Source organism: Hylobates moloch, unplaced genomic scaffold, assembly GCF_009828535.3.
Source record: "Hylobates moloch isolate HMO894 unplaced genomic scaffold, HMol_V3 SCAFFOLD_18, whole genome shotgun sequence".
Classification (NCBI taxonomy): domain Eukaryota; kingdom Metazoa; phylum Chordata; class Mammalia; order Primates; family Hylobatidae; genus Hylobates; species Hylobates moloch.
The window spans coordinates 29,949,282-29,963,901 of NW_026652293.1; the positions used below are offsets into that span (position 1 = coordinate 29,949,282).

Below are 14,620 nucleotides of genomic sequence, written 5' to 3' on the forward strand. Positions count from 1 at the left end.
AAGCAGAATAATGGCTTCCTAGAGATGTCCACATCCTAATCCCAGAACCTCTGAATTTTATCTACAACAGGGATTTTTCAGGTGTGATTAGTGAAGGATTTTGAGAAAGGGAGAGTGTATTGAATTATGTGGGTGTGTCCAATGTGATTACAAGGATCTTTCTAAGTGAAAGAGAGGCAGGAGAGTCAGAGAGAGAGAGTGGTGGGGGAAGTAGAAGATAGAGTAATGTGACTACTGGCTTTGAAGATGGAAGGGGGCCATAAGCCAAGGAATGTGGGCAGTCTGAAAAGCTGGAAAAGGCAAGAAAAAGGATTTTCCTCCTAGACACTCTAGAAGGAATGGCACCTTGACTTTAGCCTGGTAGGACCCATTTTGGACCTCTGACCTCCAGAACTGTTGTGTGTTTTAACCCCATCTCCAGCCCTTTCACTGCTTAAGTGAGCCAGTGTTTTTTCTGTTGCTTGCAACTAAAAACCTAATAAACTCCTGTATTCTTCAATCCTTACATCTACAGTGTTAATAGCATTTCTTTAAAAAGACAGTGACCAGCCTGGGCAACCTGGAGAGACCCATCTCTACGAAGAAAAAAATTCAAAAACTAGCTGGGTGTGGTGGTGTGCGCCTGCAGTCCTAGCTACTCAGGAGGCTGTGGTAGGAGGATCATTTGAGCCTGGGAGGTAGAGGTTGCTGTGCCTTCATGACTGGAGTCCAGCCTGGGTGACACAGTGAGACCCTGTCTCAGAAAAAAAAAAAAGGCCAGGCGTGGTGGCTCACGCCTGTAATCGCAGCACTTTGGGAGGCCGATGCAGGTGGATCACGAGGTCAGGAGTTCGAGACCAGCCTGACCAACATGGTGACACCCCGTCTCTACTAAAAACACAAAAATTGGCCAGGCGTGGTGGCAGGCGCCTGTAATCCCAGCTACTCAGCAGGCTGAGGCAGGAGAATCGCTTGAACCCAGGAGGTGAAGGCTGCAGTGAGCCGAGATGGCACCACTGCACTCCAGTTTGGGCGACAGAGTAAGAATGCGTCGCAAAAAAAAGGCCTGTGACACAGTTTATACAGTTTTTGCTTCTTTTCATTGCTTAAATCAAGTGTGCTTGGTTTTGTTTATGTAACAATGAAGAATAGTACTAATTATTCAGACTCTACCCTTCCTTGAAGAATGAGATATGTCAATAACTCTGAGAAATTCACATAATTCAAAATGTTTGCAGTAAGTGCAATCTCATATGTTATTAGGCAACATTTATTGGGTGTCAGTATGGTTCTAAGGTTGTCCCAAAATAATTAAGAGAAAGCCCTCCTCTTGAATGACAACATGAGAACAAAATGGTGCACACACAAAAGAGAAACATCTACTTATTTACCTGAGAAAATTCTAAGATGATCCAAAGAAAGACTTTCTGGAGGAAGGAAATTTTCAAGAGCAATGTATAATCACATGAAAAAAAGAAATTAAGACTAGGAAGTGAGTAAAGGAAAGCTGTCCCTTTTCCTAGTTAACCACAGTCTTGCTGTCTCAATTTCAGGTAACAATAAATTTCTGAGGGAAAACATTAAATTCAAAGATATCAGGTCACATATAAAGTATAGCTTTAGTAATCTGTTACTTTTTAAAAGTTACACTGAATTTTCCTTTAGAAGCAAGTTATTATCCAAGATTTAAATTTCATACATGCAAAATTATAATCCTTAGTGTCAGAAGCTGGCACCTAAACATCTCTATGTAATAACCTTACCAAGTCAGTGAGGAAAATGGAATCCAAATCTTCTGCAGTGAAGTTATCCACAAAAACTGGCAAGTCATTCACTACTTGTACTATTAGCCCTGATAGGTCAAAGTTATTTTCCCCCATAATAGCTGGTTCTCAATATTCCCAAGTGTTCTAGGAAATAAACTATATTTAAGTAGTGATACTAACTAAAGACAAAACCTGCAGAAAGAACGGCTATAATAAGGGAGGAACAGCAGGTCAACTAGTCAGTAAGATAAAGCAATCTAAATGAATTAATTTCAATTATACAAGAAAAACTTATCTCCCCTCAATAAGTTTTTTGGCAAAACTACCTGGCCCACTTCCCGCTTATTATCTACAAAGAAAAAGTGCATTAGGAAGGTTGACACTGATGAGAAAAGTGTTCAGATTATATATGTTTATAATTCTATATATTGCATTTTATATAAACAAAAATAAAATAACAAAATCATACAATCCTAAGCAAATAAGATTATAAAACTATAGATACAGATAGAATCAGCCTGATATCTGGGTTCAAAACCCAGCTCTGCCACTTTCTGCATGTATGTCTCCTATGCCTGTTTGCCTAGCTGTGAAACAGAGCAATAGTAGTATAGATCTACTATTCAAAGAGTTAATAAACACACAATATTTGGAATAGTGTCTGGCACAACATAAAAGTGCTGGCTATTACTATTATCAATCATGTCAAAAGAACAAACAAACAGCCTCTCTGTGAAGTTATTCCTCATTGCTAGTCTATGCAAGCCTCAGTGTCAGAACTGAAAAAAGAAAAGGTATGTCAGTGTATGCCAGATTACATGCGAATGGAAGCTAACCCAGAAGCTATGTGGCAGATGGTCTAAGAATACAATAAAGAAGCCTTTCAAACAACAGGTCAAAATGATTGCTAAAAACATTATTTATAAAATAATAAAATAACATACCAAAAAATTTTTAAATAAAGGATATTAACTCAGGAGTCTCCTTCTAAGTTACACAAAGATTTATAATAAAGGACATACCTATATGGCCACATCAGGATATACTGCACACCTCTCCCAAATCCAACAGAAAAGCAAGTAAACCCTCATACAAAGGAAATGCTAACAATTCCCTGTTAGCATTTAAAAGGAGAGAGAATTGTTCCTGGTGCCACTTTCTTGAGAGCTGCCATCACTTGTAGCTTCACATCAGCTGCCAAAAATAGTGGAAAGACTAATTGTTATTTCAGGTATAAAGAAACAGCACAGGTAACAAAAAAAGCAGAAAGCTTGAGGGTTATTGTGGTATGAGTTGGCCCTCTATCTGTGAGTTCCTCATCCAGGATTCAACCAATTGCAGATAAAAAAAAAAAAAAAAAATCAGAAAAAAAATAACAATTTTAAAAAATACAAATTAAAAAGCAATATAGCATAACAACTTTTACATTGTATTACATATTGTTAAGTGATCTAGAGATGATTTAAAGTAGAGACTGTATGCAGGTTATGTCCAAGTACTATGCCATTTTATATAAAGGAGCACCTACAGATGTTGGTATTGTGGGGGTCCTGGAACCAATCTCCCATGGATATGGAGGGATTATACTGTGTCTATCTTCTCATGTAATTCTCCTAGTAATTCTACCATGGTCATTTTACAGGTAGCCAAGGTAAAAAACTAGAGAGGTTCAAGGTCACATTGCTAGTACATAATAGGGATCCGAACTCAGGACAACCAAAATACAAATTAAGACAGTCTTAATTCAAACATCTTGGCTCATTCAACCTGCTACGCCATGCTGCTGACTTAGGGAGCCAAAAAGATCTGTGTATGAGTTTAAACAATCAAATTAATACATTAGAAAACTAGAAAGCAATTAATCTGTTACATTATTTTCCTTTCATCAACCAGAATTTATGGCCAATATGCCTTATTATTTGAGTTGTGGTTCTTAAAACGGTCTAACCTTTTTTCATCAAAAAACAAAACTAATGATTATTTCAGACAAAGTATAACACTGGTTATTTAAACAGAAATTGAGGAATATGATTTCATAGAATTAGATATTAAAAGTACAAAAATTTCACTTCAAAATATATTACACAAGCTGTATGTATGCACACACACAAAATTTTGCAGATGTCCTAAGACACTCTTTAATGTCCAAATTTATCCTATGGTGGTTCTCTCAACACTATGCTTTTTTACTTTTTTCACCAGTAATAAAAAAAATTTCAAGTAAGCAGTCTTTAACTCATTTTTTTTCTTTGAATACCATCTTCCAGTTGCATTTTCCTTTGATTACCTCACTACTAATTATCTCATTACTGTACAGTATCTCAAAGATAATCTGGTTAGGTGATCACCTGACACAAAAGTAAATAATTCATAACCTTTCTAAGAGGCAGTATTAGTAAAACAGACACATCCATTATACTGTATCCCAACTAACACAGCACTGAAATACTATTATATGTCTTTGGGAAGAAGAAGGAAAGAAAAAGAACTCAACTTCTGCGATCTGAGAAAAGAACCCAAAGAGTTTTGGGCAACAGATGAGAATATTAATGCAATATAGCAGTTATAACAGACTTTCAGAATCATGCTTATCATTTAAGACAAGACACCACAGTAGGAAAATGCCATCAAGAACTGTGAGAACAAAACACTAATCATCAAAGGGTCTGCAAAGTTTTTCTTCTTTATGACTTGAAAAAGTTAAATCCAAAGACACTACACTTAACCTCAGTAACTAAAGATTTCTGATATTTCCCCCAATGCTACAGAACTTCTCCTTCCCACAACTCTACCTCCATTCTACCTCCTTATCTCAAGGTGAGGATTCTATAAATGAAGTCCTATTAGCCCAAAGCTGTTTTCAGAATTACATGTACATTAGTCCTCCATTATCCATGGGAGATGACTCTGTGGATGCCTGAAACTTCAGGTGGTAACAAACACTATATATACCACTTTTTTCCTATACGGACTTACCTATAATAGTTTAACTTATAAATTGGGCACAGTGAGAGACTAACAATAGCTAATAATAAAATGGAATAATTATGACATAAGCTATAATAATAAGTTATGTGAACATAGTCTCTCACTCTCTCAAAATATATTGTACTGTACTCACCTGTTTTCTGACCACCTACTTTTAGTTACCATTGACCACAAGGTAACTATAAAACCATAATTAAGGGAGGACTACTGTACTCACTGACACTCTCATCATCTCCCACGTAATCATTTAATAATGTTCCAAATAGCTATTTTGTTTTACCTAAGATGAGGCTACTTACAAAAGTAGGGGGAGGAAATCTAAATCTTTACATATCTCAAGAGGAAGTACTGTAGGCATTATATAAATCTTTCTCTCTTGTGTCTCCCTATTCCAGTAGGAATGTGCATAACACACACTAGCCATTAATATATAAACTGCTCCCTTAAGATTAATGACCAGGTTCACTGAAAGAGAACCTTAGACCCCCCACCCCCACACAAAAAATGCAGAATGAGATACGGACTAATCAAAATCTCTAATTTATATGACCTAATGTGACTGGTAGTCTCAATCTGATCATAATGTCTACATCAACCAAACTCAGTCATTCCTAGTATCAGGATTCTTTTAGAGTTCTTCAAACACATTGCACTGAGGCATTTACTCATTTTGTTCTTTGCCTGCTACACTCGTCTTTTTTCATCTGGCTAATCCTGCTCATCCTTTTAAAATTCAACTCACAGGGAGTGGTGGCTCATGCCTATAAATCTAAGCAACTTGGGAGGCTGAGGCAAGAGGATCACTTAAGGCCAGGAGTTCAAAACCAGCCTGGGCAACAGAGCGAAATCCTGTCTCTGAGAAAAATAAAAAAATAAGTAAAACTGAACTCAGGTGTTCAACTCTAGAAGCTTTCCCTAAACCTCCTATGCAGGAAAAGTTCCACTTCCCTTAGTATACTCATGGAATTCCTTGAAAACATTTCACATTGTATTATATTGAAATATTTGTGCCACATCTGTCTCCCTCAGGAGCCACTATCCTAAAGAGTAAGCATCGGTTCATTTTTATATTCTTAGAGCCTAGCACTGGCATACGGTAAATATTCCTAAATGTTTTGCAAAAACAAAACAAAAGCATGACAATTTTATTTAACACCAATTATGTACACTGTACATTTAAAAGATGCTGAAACATGGTCTCAACCATACTTAGTCTAGCTGCAGAGATAAGTCACATATAAAAAAAGAGATCATTACAAAATTAAGAAATTACAAGTACCAAATGACTAAGATACAGGAAATGCTACAAAGTTCAAAGAATGCAGAAATCACCAGAGTACACAAGGAAGTCTTCACAAAAGAAGGTGAAGTTTAAGCTAAGCTAGTACAGAATGGCACTTCCCACATGGGAAATGACATGGGAAGAGAGATTTAAGCAGGAATGCATATGCCATGATTAGAAAACAATGAGATTACTCTGGCTAAGGCATTTGGTTTCTATCAGGGAGTAAGAAGATACCATGAGGCAGAGGTAGGTGCAGGTCATTTTATGGAAGGCCAACAATACCAGATAAATGAGTTTAAGGAAGTGAAAGCCATATACAAATACTTTTTCAAGACTATTAATATAGAAGCAATGCAAAGATTAATTGGCAGGGAGACAGGTGGTAAAGAACCTGAAAAAGAACCAGAATTTGTTAAACACATGTAAACCTTTGTTATTTTAACACTGACAGCAATTTTAGGAGATCAATGTTCCGTTTTACAAACAAAGAAATCAAGACCCAGAAATGCTAAGTTGTTAGCCCACACAGAAAGTAGCAAGCAGTGCTTAAAGACCCAAATCAATGCTTTCTTCCTGATACTTGCAGGAAGAAATGCAGGTAAGGTAACAGTTGGAAGAATTTTTCAAAAGAATGGGCAATGTAATCAGAATCACGAAACCTTGATAATAAACGCAACAGAGCTCAGAACACCCTATAAAGCCTCTGTGTATATACCACTGCCAGTATGAACTATTTCGTAATTGAGTACTTACTGGTATGCCCAGTGAAACTACTTGAGGGCATATTCTCTTTTTACCCCCAGGGACCTGGGATATAGCATGACCCAAACTGAATGTTTATTGGTGGAATGGATAGAAGGATAGATACAAGAGAGGGGGACACAGAGAGGAAGGAAAACAAAAGTGTGAGTATGAGAGAAAGGAAAACAATCAGTAAATGAATTTGGCCACCGTGAGGTCTTTGGCACCTTTGGAAACGGCAATTTCAACAATGTACTCAGAAAAAAATGGCTTGATAGCAAGGGATTAAGGAAAAGTAGATGGTAACTAAAGGAAAAACATAGGTTAGGGCAAACTTGAAATGCATGGCCACAAAACAAAGGTAAAGGAGGACAGAACTTAAAGAAAAATCAGAACAGGAAGGCCTTTTAAGGGAAAATTGAGATTGGTTCACAGAAAGTAAGATCAGTAAAGGGAATAATTTAAAAGAAGAGAGCCACACAACTGAAAAAAGATCCTGAAGGATGGTAAACATTTAAGAGTACAGTTAAAGGAAGGGATTCTGTAGGATCCTGCCTGACCAAATTCCTTTTCCCTTTTTGAGGCCTACAGCAGCCACCAAATCTTTGAACTACCACTTCCACATCACCACTTCTCTGTCCATAAACCTATCTTATCTAAGAAAAACTTAGATGTGGTCAGAATACTAACTAATGCAATGTATTAAATGAGTGAATCAATTTTTTAAAAATTTATTTGGAATAAAGGAGCCATGAGTTGTTCTTCCCGCCTGAAATGGCAATTTGCCCAATATCCACTTTTAAAAATCCCATCCATCTTTCAATATCCAAACCAAATCTCACCTCCTCAAGGACACCCTCTCCACCCCATCTTCACCTCTGTTGGAATAAACTTCTTGCCTATACTTACATAGTACCTTTGACCTACTATTATAGCTACTTAAATGTCTTTCTTTTAATTTGCCAAAGGCAAAACCCCGGTAATTGTGCTCTACACAATAAGTATTCAATAACTGCCAGTAAAAGAGAACACAGATTTAAGAAATTAAAATATGTACAAATGTTTATGGATAATGTCTGCCCATGGTAACTAGCCTATTACTACCTAAAAGAAAACTGAACAGAAAATCTAAATAAATAATCTGTGGCTTAGAGGAGAAAACAAGAAAATGAACCTATGCAGTGTATACATATCTTTACTACAAATGAACCTATGCAGTGCATATATATCTTTACTACATTATTTTCTAAATCAGTGGTTCTCAACTGGAGGTGAATTTACAATCTAGGGGACATCTGGTAATGTGAGGACATTTTTGATTGTCACGATTGCAAGGGAAGATACTGGCATTTAATGGATAGAGGCCAGGGATGCTGCTGAACATCTTACAATGCTCAAGACAACCCACCACAACAAAGAACTATCTGGACCAAGTCGTCAGTAAGTGACAAGGTTGAGAAATCCTGTTGTAAATGAAACAGACAAGGAAAAAACCCAAAGCTGCCACATAGTCTACTTGAGATTCCTAAAATTTTCTTAGACAATTAGTAGAATCACCTCCTCTTTCCACTGACTAAAAATTGGGTCTAAGGGAGAGTAAAAACAATGTTCCTAAGCAGCTCCATTTACATACTAACAAAAAAAGAGCTGGTTACAAGCTGTCACTTACCATGTGACATCTCTGCCAAAATTCCACTCTTATATTTCCTTGTAAATGCTTAGTTACAATTTCCCAGACAGCTGATAAGTCTATTCACAACAATACAGCAACTAAACTAAAATATAGCTTGACTGCAAAACTTTAATGGCAATATATAATGGCCATCTGCCAATACATCTACAAACAGATGAATAATCCACTATCTACAAGACATATGCTTTATAATTTATTCTCTACACAAGATCAGTTAAACTAACTCATCTAAACTTTCAGGCACTCATTCATGACACTACTACAAAAATTTGAAAGGCTAGCTGGAGGCAGCAGACAATTTTTCTCAAGTATAAAACACACCAGCCCTTTTAAAGTGTGAACCACTCTCCACCTCAAAACTGCCTCAAGAAACTTGCAATACTAGTGGGTCTAGATCTTACTGTAACACATCCATTAAAAACAACAACAAAAATCTCAGCAATTGCTTCTTCTACCATGAAGGCAGAAGACCACAGCTGTTAGAAAGCAAAGAAATGAAACCTAAGACAGGACAGGAAGTATACATTTTGAATCCAAATGAAACCACAAGGGAAGCAGAAATTAACTGCCAAAATAATTTAGTCAGACAATATCCAAGCAGGTAATAAGCTATTAACACTGTTATAACAAAGACTTATAAGCCTAAAGAGACAGTCATTCATTCAAATAATGTCACCATCTTTGGCTGATATTCCGGGACAAAAGCTACTTTATATTCTGTAAAGGATGTACCTGGTGGAAAGGAAAGGGATGGGGCAGGAGAAGAAGACTTCGTGGACCACATGGACTAAAATCAGCATGTGCTCTAAGACTTCTAGAAGCTTCAGGATACAGTGACTATTAGCATTACTAGACTCTTCTAGAACCTGGAGTCCATCCTATTTAGTTAAATATTCCTCCCAATGCTCCCACTATCTTCTCTGTTCCTCTCCTCAGGCTAGGATAAGGCTTAGCTTGCTACTTTATCCAGCCTTATCTCCACTATCTCTCTCTGTTCCAAGATTTATAGTGATACATTTTTATTTTATACCATATTGGATATTTTACTTCCTATTTAAATGACAACTATTTTTCTGCTGGCTTAGAAAACAACCCTGTGGCTGTTATATTAGTAACAAAATTTCTGATAAGTGAGCCACTGAGATGCAGCGTCTTCACTATACATGTATCATGCAAAAAATGTATGTATATATACACACATATGTGCATACACACATATGTATATATGTATATACACACACATATGTATATATGTATATATACACACAAGTATATAGACACATGTATATATATACCTATGTGTGTATATATACATATGTGTATATGTGTGTGTATGCACATATATGTGTGTGTATATATATATATATGCACACATATATATACATACACACACAAAACAAAACAGATACTTTCTGCACCTTTCCTGTAAAGGAGTCTTAACAGTAGGAATCCACTTCAAGTGGATCTCACTGAAACACCCACAGCATGGGAAGAAATTAAAGACAAAAGAGAATAGTGAAGGAAGGAAAGGAGGAAAGTTGAAGGGAGTATAGAGTATGAACAGTGGCTCCCACAATGGCAGCAGAAGTCATTCCGTGGCACCTGTGCCCCTTTTATAACAGGATTTGACCTGTTTGACTGGTATTCCCAATAGCTATGATTATTCTACTTTCTCATCTTCCAAAACAACTTTGATGTCTTCTCTGTCTGGTACTTTAATACTTCCCCCACTCCTGCTTTTCCAACTTTGATATGTTAATTTCCATTTTTCTTTTTTTCAAAATGCCATTCTTTTAAAGCATAATATTATACTTCACCTGCGGCCTAACCTAACCTCCTCCTACCCCCACCAAATGAACTGTATTCAATACACCCTTTCTTTTACTCAACAGAGGTGTCAAAGTCTTTTAAAATCTTTCATTCTGTCCTAAATCAAAAGAGAAAATACTCTGAATTTTCCTTCAATTTGAGTAACAAATTCCCAATGTTATTCGGCCTAGAAACCTCATATTTAAGATCATATTTTTATTTTTATAAAACATAACAAAGTATTTTCAACTTTCCTGATTCTCTTAGAAGTCTTGTCAGTGTATTAAAAAGATACTTACCTTTCAACAAACAAAAAATTTCATTATCCTTTCCTACCCAGAATATCATCATCTTTCCCACACAGAAAATAGGTTTTCTTCCTTTCTTCTCTGCTCTATTTTTACAACTTGAGACTAATTCAGTTCCCTTGATGTTGAATTCTCTCTTTATTGGTCTTACTGGGGCTTCTTACCTCCTATCTTCATTTCTGACGCTTCTGAAACTACCATCTTGCTCCTTGGTTTCCCACCACCCCACCATTTCAATGCCAGACATCCCAGCTCATTCACTCTAACAAATTAAAATTCAGCCGAGACAAAACTAATTTTCATCTACATGAGGCAGGATCTGTAGCTATGCAAATTAAAAATTGCCCAGTCATGATCTTCCACCACTGACAAAGGTAGACAAGAAAATTCTTAAAAGTCAAGGTCACGAAAACAATTTCTACACCCCCCAACCACATCCATTCAGCAATACTCAGCATCCTCCCTGAAGTGTCTATAAAAACCAGCAGTTCTATTTTCAAAGAACGTGAACATAATGCTTCCCTAAAGACATTCTCTAGTGTCCCCACTGCAGACTTTAAATGGAATGATTATCTAAACAAGGAGGAGGGAAATTCAGACTGGCACAAGCCTTTATTTATGATTCCCACAACCACCACCTAGGTCTCAGACTTCTAACACTTGCTTTAATTTACTTAGGACAAATGCCTAAGATTGAAACAAGACTGGCTCCAGGAATCTTTAAGGGACCCCAGGACCTATGCCTCCCCCATTTTGCCGGTTCAATTTTAGCTGAAAAATATCATTATATTCATTTTTTTCTTTTCTCCCTTCTTCAAAGAACTAAGTTCATCTCAAGCTATCATTGATTCCACATCTAAGGAAGTCTTCCCTACCATGTCAAGCTATAAAATATAAGGTACATTAACAAGAAGCCTCTCAAAGTCCACTGATCTTCCCCATTAAAAGTACCACCACTCTGCCAATTTGTTTTTCATAACTTTCTAGATCCACTGCCACTACCTTATTCAGGACCAAAGTCCCAAAGGGAATCTTTTGTAAGGAAAAGAACCTTACAAAAAGGACCAATTTTAAAGTCTTCCCCTTTTCTAAGCAGTAGTCACTTCCCAATTAATGTCAGGCTCTAACAACCTTACTTTTCTCTGTTATCCACCACTACATTATACAAACAGAGTCATTTTCCTAACACATAGCTATGGACATATTAATTCTAACAAATCATCTCAGATTCTCCATTGTCTACCCATTTTAACTATAAACTATGGAACACGATATTTAGGATCCTCTTAAACATGGTCACCTTATCAAATAGGATTTCCCTGACCACTTTGTCCAGATAAAACAGTACATCCCTGTCTTTACTTTATTCCTCTTCCTAGTGCTTCTGACCACCTGATACATATTTAACTGCTACGTTTACTGACTGTGTCCTTCTACTATAATATATCCTCCCACATTCACCCTTTTGTTCACCAGTGTACCCTCAACACTAGAATATATTATGTTCTCAACTTACATTTGTGGAAAGAACAGATGAACCCTGACATGCAGCGTACTATAGCTGACTTGAAGTTAGAAGACCTACATTTGAGTTAGTTTCCACATACCAGCTATATGAACCTCAACAGTTTTACCTTCTTTGGGCTTACATTCCTCATGTGTAAAAGGAAAGGGTCAAACTTGATCATCTCTACAACTCTTAAGTTTTCTCAGCTATATCACGCTACCTTCTTGTCTAACTGGACTGAATAACCTCCCTTCCCCCCAGCTTCCCTACCTACGTAACTCTGCTCAGTTTCCTTCCATTTGGAATTCCCCTCTTCTCAATCCACATCTGTCAAAATGAACATTAAGGATGAACAATATCCTAAGTGTCATTTTCTTGAAGTCTAACAAACTGTAAGCTCTGTAAAAGGAGGGTGGAGTTCTTATTTTTCTATTCTCAGATGTTGGTACAATGCCTTCCATACAGGTGATCAACAAAACAACTAATGAATCATGAGTACATGAAAGAGCAAATAAACAGTCTTTCCTGATTCCCTCCCATTGCTCAGGTGATCTCCTGCCTTTGGACTCAAAACACTTGCTATCTTTTATTTTTATTTATGTATTTATTTATTTATTGAGACGAAGTTTCGCTCTTGTTACCCAGGCTGGAGTGCTATGGCGCGATCTCGGCTCACTGCAACCTCCGCCTCCCGGTTCAAGCGATTCTCCTGCCTCAGCCTCCCGAATAGCTGGCATTACAGGCACCCGCCACCATGTCCAGCTAATTTTTTGCATTTTTAGTAGAGACGGGGTTTCACCATGTTGGCCAGGCTGATCTTGAACTCCTGACCTCAGGTGATCCTCCCGCCTCGGCCTCCCAAAGTGCTGGGATTACAGGCGTGAGCCACCGCGCCCGGCAACATTAGGTATCTTTCATGGTACTTATACTCTGTGCTGTTTAATTTACTTGCCTAATAGATACTCAACTGCAAATTCCTTAAGACTAATCAGCACCCTGATGGTTTCCATATCTTTCTACAGCACCCACAACAGATCTTTGTCATAGTTGTATTTATTTGAAATATTAAACAACAAAGGAATATTTGAGATGAAAAAAAGGACCTCAAATTACAGACATCATTCCAACTGTCCTATGGTCACTGGGCAGATACGTTGTGTTAAAATCAAGCATTCAAGCATAGTTCAAATATCTCATCATTCTCTCCTCTCCCTATTATGCTAAATAAAACTTTACTACTTTAAAAATTATAACGGCCACCCTATGTATCATGTAACTACACACCTCTTGCAATATACATATAGGGATCCACACACGTCAATACTTTCATGTCACTAAACAGCTAAAGTGACTTTTCCACTCATTTCAGACTTCCACCTCATCCAATTCCCTCCTCCGCAAGGTACGAAACAATTTTTTAAAAAACATCTTTCCATAAGGCCTCCCTTTCTTAGTTCTGCTCCTGAAAGACAAAAAGGACCAATTTTAAAGTCTTCCCCTTTTCTAAGCAGTAGTCACTCCCCAGTTAATTTCGGGATCTAACAACCTTACTTTTCTCTGTTATCAAGATTTTTGACCCACTTTACCTCTGCCTCCAAGCTCTTACTCAGCTTCCACGGAACCTTTCAGCTGACACAAAAGCTGGTGTCCTTCCATTCAATATGTTCTTGCCATCATGTACTAAATTCAACCTATCTACGTCTTCTTCCTGAAATGTGCATCAATCGCCGCGCGCCCCCCACCCCAAACACACATCTCGCGCGCGCGCACACACACACACACACAATACCCATATGTCACTCTACCTCTGACATACAAGTTCCTTACACCACTCTTAATGAATGCACACGACTCTCAGAATGGTATCTTTCGACTACACTGATTCTAACCCAGTTTCTTCTGAAAAACCCAACCTTGTCCACAGTGCCTCCCTCTTTCCTCACTTCCCCATCTATTCCCCTTCATCGCCTCCCCACACCGCCAACTAACTACAAATGACATTATTCCTCAATACTCCCAACCCGAGAATGAAGAACAAGCTCCAGTTTCCTGCGGTCTCCCTCTCCCCCTGTCTGCCCTCCGCGGTTCCCCGGCCCCAACACCCCAGGTGTGCAGACTTCCTCCCCGTCCTCTACTCATGCATCGCTCCAACCAATCCCACGCCACACCACGAGTCCCCTGCCACGGGGATCAGACTCCTCCATACCCACCTCCACTCGGGGTCGCCACTGCCTCCCCGGACGTTTCTCTCCACCCCTCGCTAGCGAGCCCGAGAACACGGGCGCGCGCGCACATTCTCACGCTTCCCCAACCTCCCTCCTCGCACCGGGACGAGCCGGCTTCGCCAGAGCTCAGCCCGGACGGTGGGGGCTAGGCACCCATACCCGTTCCGCCCCCTCCCGCAGATCCCCTTGCAGTCCCCGCCGCCCTGCCCGGCGAGCAGAGGACGCAGCAACTCCCCCGCCACCCCAGACTTACCACCTCGGTGTCTGTTGCTCCATGCCCCAACCTGCGGCCCGCTCCCCCTACGTACCAGCCCGGCCT

The 14,620-nt window shown here is 38.6% G+C and overlaps 1 protein-coding gene across 15 annotated transcripts in view; it reads right to left on the reverse strand.

The window, feature by feature from the left end:
* The window catches only part of SMG7 (SMG7 nonsense mediated mRNA decay factor), an 82,945-nt gene that overhangs the window by 66,965 nt on the left and 1,360 nt on the right, over positions 1 to 14,620 (reverse strand). For 7 of the 15 annotated variants that reach the window (XM_058430950.1, XM_032136397.2, XM_032136391.2 and 4 more), the window contains exons 2-3: positions 13,361 to 13,538; positions 2,768 to 2,939 (exon numbers count right to left, since the gene is read on the reverse strand). The exons of 6 other annotated variants lie outside the window; for them this stretch is intronic. The gene's annotated coding sequence lies outside the window, so the exon portion shown is untranslated. The remainder of the gene's footprint in view (positions 1 to 2,767; positions 2,940 to 13,360; positions 13,539 to 14,620) is intronic. 2 more of the 15 variants (XM_058430949.1, XM_058430948.1) reach the window with 2 other exon arrangements.